The sequence below is a fragment of the Mandrillus leucophaeus genome, unplaced genomic scaffold (assembly GCF_000951045.1).
Source record: "Mandrillus leucophaeus isolate KB7577 unplaced genomic scaffold, Mleu.le_1.0 Scaffold716, whole genome shotgun sequence".
Classification (NCBI taxonomy): Eukaryota; Metazoa; Chordata; class Mammalia; order Primates; family Cercopithecidae; genus Mandrillus; species Mandrillus leucophaeus.
The window spans coordinates 238,734-244,655 of NW_012107764.1; the positions used below are offsets into that span (position 1 = coordinate 238,734).

Sequence of the window (5,922 nt, forward strand, 5' to 3'; positions counted from 1 at the left end):
AGCCCATTAGGTAAACTCTAGTCAGCTTCTTTAACTGACTTAGTAGAAGTAATAACAATAATAATATAGATGATGATGGTCGCGATGACAATTATAACAATAATATATTCTGTAAAATGGTGTGCAGTTTAGAACAGGATTGCTAGCATCATTTCCTGATTACAGAGCAGGTTGGAGAGAGAGGCAGACTTAATTGCTTATTTTATAGAGCTTGAGCCACTGTTTTGGTGTGTTTAAGCATTTACTATATACCAAAACATGATATCCTTTAAACTTCCAGTGGGATTTTGACAGGGTAACTGTGATGCCTTTTATCATACTACCAAGTTGCTGGGATTGTAACCCAGGGCCTTTGGTCTAATTTGGGAGCATGTTTCTAATTTGGGAGCAGAAGGACTGGGGTTTAGGGCTTCTGACCTGAATTTTAAATACCCTGTCCCATTGTTCCCTCAACCCAAACTACCTGCCAAAATTTTGGTTTTGAAAATGAGGTCCCTATAGCTGGATCATGCTGCCTGTGTGTGAAGAAAGACTAACATGTTAGGAATGCTTGGCATTCCAGTAGGTGTCTAAGAGTTCTTCTGGAGAAAAGCAAATTTAGTCAAAAAGCAAATGAAAATATTTTATAAGCAATGTTTCAAAATGATTCAAGGAAATTGATATTTACCTCTTATCCCCACTGTGTCATCAATTCCATTTTCATGTTCTTTGAATACTGTGAGCATGTGTCTTTTTTTTTTATATATAAATAATTGTAATCATACTCTCTCTATATAGGACAGTCCCACCATTTGGCGTTGTATTATATGCATTTCGCCAAGTGTTGAATGAACCTTCATAATTATAATTTTTAATGCCTTCACAGTTCACATTGACATGCTGTTCTACCATTTAATTAACCATTCCCCTGTGGTATAAATTGCTTTTTCTCTTGAGTTATTTTCTTAAGGACAGATTTCCAGGAGTGAGGTCACACAGTCAAATATTATGAAATTTTTTTTAGCAGAGAAATGATTTTTTAACCTCACTAATTGAATGTTGGTACTTTGAAATACATTTATTTCTGTGCTTTTTCTTCCTAGTACATTAGTAATTGGATACTGGAACTAATGGAAGTGAACAAGCATATAGATAATCTAGAAAGCCTTACAGTCTTTACTGGAAATACATAATTATTTTCTCTCAAAATTCACCATCCCATTTTGTTATGTTTTGGCAGAGCAATCTAGAACTGTGGCAGAGTGATGGTTGAGGAAATGCGGGGAAATTGATACTAAAACCTTAGCCGTGGTAAATTGAAAGTTAACTTTTGAAGCAAAGCTTAACTGTAGAAGAAAAATATGTTTATTTCTCATGGTTGTTGCTGAATTCTAGGTTTTATTCTTTTGTCCTTCTTTGCATGTATCTGTCTCTAAAAAGGTAGCTAATTAATGTGTTATGGTAATTTACAGTATGCAAAAGGACTGCCAGTGCTGATGTGATCTGATCAACATTGTGATTATTATCGTTATTATCACTGTATTTTTTTTTTTTTTTTTTTTTTTTTGTGATGGAGTCTCACTCTGTTGCCAGTCTGGAGTACATGGAGTACAGGTGGAACAATCTCAGCTTACTGCAACTACCCACTCCCAGTATTGATTCTCCTGCCTCAGCCTCCCAAGTAGCTGGGACTACAGGCGCATGCCACCAGGCCCAGCTAATTTTTGTAGTTTTAGTAGAGCCGGGGTTTCACCGTGTTGGCCAGGATGGTCTCGATCTCTTGACCTCATGATCCGCCCGCCTCAGCCTCCCAAAGTGCTGGGATTACAGGCGTGAGCCACCGCACGCAGCCTTGTTTTGTTTTTTTTGAGACGGAGTCTTCCTCTGTCACCCAGGCTGGAGTGCAGTGGCACAATATCGGCTCACTGCAACTTCCGCCTCCCAGGTTCAAGTGACTCTTGTGCTTCAGTCTCCTGAGTAGTTGGGATTACAGGCGCTTGCCACCATGCCCAGCTAATTTTTGTATTTTTAGTAGGGATGGGGTTTCACCATGTTGTTCAGGCTGGTCTTAACTCCTGACCTCATGATCCGCCTGCCTCAGGCTCGCAAAGTGCTGGGATTACAGGGGTGAGCCGCCGCACCCGGCCTATTATTATTGTTATTTCGGTTATAGACATAGGAAAACTGAGGTGCCCGTTGATATTATTTTGCCAAAACAATGCTCTTGATCTCATTCTATCTTTCTCTGAGGTTTTAAGCAGAACCTGGATATATGTGAGCCATTTATATTCTATAGCAGATTTTTGCATGGGCTGTGAGTTCAAAATAGATAAAAATTTTAAGATTGCTTCAAAGTCAAGAGATTCTAAATAATCAAAAATACTTCTTGGTTAAAGCATAAAGGGCCAAGGTGACATGTTTGGAAAGTATAGATAGAAGGGTCTGAATTAGGGAAAAGTCCTGTAATTCCACAGAGGTATGTATTTTGACCCTTAATTTCTCTTTTCCTTGAAGGTTCATAATTAAGGCACAGAAATTCAGAATCGTCATAGTTTGGAAGCTATGAACTTGAGTGATAGCGTTCTCAAAGTATATTAGAGAGTTTCATAGAATTGTCTCTACCTAACTCTGAACTTCATTATTTATTTTATTTTATCTTATTTTATTTTACTTTTGAGACAGGGTCTTACTCTGTCACCCAGGCTGGAGTGCAATAGTGCGATCACGGCTCACTGCAGCCTCAACCACCCAGGCTCCAGTGATTCTGCAACCTCAACTTCCTGAGTAACTGGGACTACAGGCACCCACCATCGTGCCTGGTGAATTTGTTGGCATCTTTTTTAGAGATGGGGTCTCCATGTGTTGTGCAGGCTGTTCTCAGACTCCTGAGCTCAAGCGATCCTCCTGCCTTGGCCTCCCAAAGTGTTGGGATTACAGGCGTGAGCCACTGCCCCCAGGTTTTTTTGGTTTTGTTTTGTTTTTGTTTTTGTTTTTTTGAGATGGAGTCTTGCTCTGTTGCCAGGCTGAAGTGCAGTGGCATGATCTCGGCTCACTGCAACCTGTTCCTCCTGGGTTCAAGCAATTCTCCTACCTCACCCTCCTGAGTAGCTGGGACGACAGGCGTGCACCACCACGCCCAGCTAATTTTTGTACTTTTAGTAGAGACGGGGTTTTACCATGTTGGCCAGGATGGTCTCAATCTCCTCACCTCGTGATCTGTCCACCTCAGCCTCCCAAAGTGCTGGGATTACAGGCGTGAGCCACTCCCAGCCCCATACCCAGATTTAATTACATTTTCTTAACTGGACCTGTGTGGAAAAGAGGTTGTATGCATCCAAGACAAAAATTAAATTATTTCACATGTATTTCCTTTTAACTTGTTATGTCTGGGCTGTTTTGGCATTGAAAGCCATTAATCTCAACTCATGATTTCTGTCCCAAGAAAAATGAGAGTCAGATGTTCACATCTGGACCATTTGTTTCATTGAAATAGTTGAAATTGCATTAGAAAATTTTGATAGTGACGAAGTCAAGAATTTAGAATGAATCATTGAATCCTCCCATTGAAAGGGAAGATCAAAACCTCCAAACTTAGTGTAGAACTATAGACTGAGAGAACTATTATTTTTTGTTGATTTTTCTTAACATCACCGAGGTATGATTGACATGTTAAAAAGCTGTACATATTTAACATATACAACTCCATGCATTTGGGAATAAGTACACCCTTGTGAAGCCATCAACACCAAAGTTTCCTCTTGACCCCTTCATTATCATTATTTTTTTGTGTATGGTATGTAGCTATTTTAAAGTATTGTTAGTCTTTGTTTTAACTTTGTTCAAGTGTTAAAGTGATGAATTTGCAGAAGAAAAAGTGAACATTTTAAACTTTTTAATAAATAGAATAGAAACTTAGGTGCAAATGAACACATGTATATAAATATATAGAGATGAACAAATGAATAATGAACAAATATATATGTTAATGTAACATATATTAATATGTATGTTAACCACAAAAGTACCATGGCCATTCAGCTCATGATATATATTTCTTTAACCTTTATTTTTGGCCTGTTTGAAGATTTATGCTACATTATATTTTCCTTTATTCCTTAGATTAGTGTAAAGAACAACACTATATTTAAGAGCAGTACAGCCTAACCAAGTAAAGTTGATCACACAATGGCAAGGATAGTTCAACATTAAGAAGCTGAAAAGGGCTGGGTGTGGTGGCTCACGCCTGTAATCCTAGCACTTTGGGAGGCTGAGGCAGGCGGATCACTTGAGGTAAGGAGTTCGAGACCAGCCTGACCAACATGATGAAACCCTGTCTCTACTAAAAATGCAGAAATTAGCCAGGCATAGTGGCAAGTGCCTATAATGCCAGTTACTCGCTGAGGCGGAGAATCACTTGAATCCAGTAGGCAGAGGTTGCAGTGAGCCGAGATCGCGCCACTGCACTCCAACCTGGAGGACAGAGTGAGACTCCCCCTCCAAAAATAAAAAATAAAAAACGAAAGCTGAAAGGAGGATAAAAAGCAAACCCATTTCCATAAATACATCCCTTCCGCTAAAAAAATGCATTTGATTAAGCTGAAGACCTATTTCTAATAAAAACAAGTAAAAAACAAGTTTTTGGTAAGTAAAAACTTCAAGGTTATACATGCAAAATGTGGCTTAAATTAGAGCTGCAACATAAAAGTGGTGAAGAACGGCAGAGGACATTTGGAGCTGTGGGAGATGCACAAATGAATGCCTCTGGCATGGAGCTTCAGGGTTGGAAATCAAACACTAGAAGCCCAGCCAGGCACAGAGAGCAGCCAGTTGCTGAGGGGACACCTCCCTTTGTCTTTATCTGTTGTGGAGTTGTTTGATAGTCCCGTACCCCCAATGCATTGTAATAGAGCACTCCATTTGTATATGCATCTTATAGTCCTCAATGATTTAGGCCCCAAAAATGATCAGTTAAGAGAATTATCTTTATTTTGTTTACTTTCAGAAAAGGAAGAATAAACCCAAACTCAATTCTTAATTTCTCAGCCTGAACAGTGTGAGGTCATAGTTGTCAAGATTTCTCTGGAAACAAGTAAAGATGAATTCGATTCTTTGTCATAGGTCTGTACTATAGGTTGTTCTCTTTTTATTTCATTTGATTGTAAACAACAACCCTGGCAGCTGGACAATATTGAATGATTGTTATAAACAAGGAAACAGACTTTGAGGAGGAAATATCCCCACTATCAAAGAGCTAACAGAGCCTCAATTTCAATCCTGATCTGTCTGAATCCAGAGCCCATGTTTTTTCTATCACTGCCTCATACCCACATCAGAGCTGTTCAGTTGAAATATAATGTAAGCAACAAATAGAGGCCACATATGTAATTTTAAATATTCTTGTAACCTTATTTTTTAAAAAAGAAACAGGTGACATTCCCTTTGATAATATGTTTAATTTAATATACTAAGAAATTTCAATATATAATCATTATAAAATTATTAATGAGCTTATTGACATTCCTTTCCTTGGTGTTTGAAACTTGGAATCTGGCATGGTGGCTCACACTTGTAATCCCAGTGCTTTGTGAGGCCGAGGTGGCAGGATCACTTGAGGCCAGGAGTTTGAGACCAGCCTGGGCAACATAGTGAGACCCTGTCTCTAAAAAGAAAAATAATATAGAAAAATTAGCTGGATGTGTTGACATACACCTGTAGTTCCAGCTACTTAGGAGGCTGAGGTGGGAGGATCTCTTGAACCCAAGAGGTTCAGGCTGCAGTGAGCCTAGGTTATGCGACTGCTCTTCCAGCCTGGATGATGCTGTCTCGTCTTTTTTTTACCCCCCCCCAAAAAAAGAAAAAAAGTCTGTAATACTTTCCTCCTGTGCACAAAAAGCTTCCAGAAAATAGTTAAAAGAAACCATGAAGGCCGGGCGCGGTGGCTCA

General features: G+C 39.2%; 1 protein-coding gene across 2 annotated transcripts in view; it reads left to right on the forward strand.

The window, feature by feature from the left end:
* The window catches only part of CBFA2T2 (core-binding factor, runt domain, alpha subunit 2; translocated to, 2), a 111,016-nt gene that overhangs the window by 26,868 nt on the left and 78,226 nt on the right, over positions 1-5,922 (forward strand). The window lies entirely within an intron of this gene.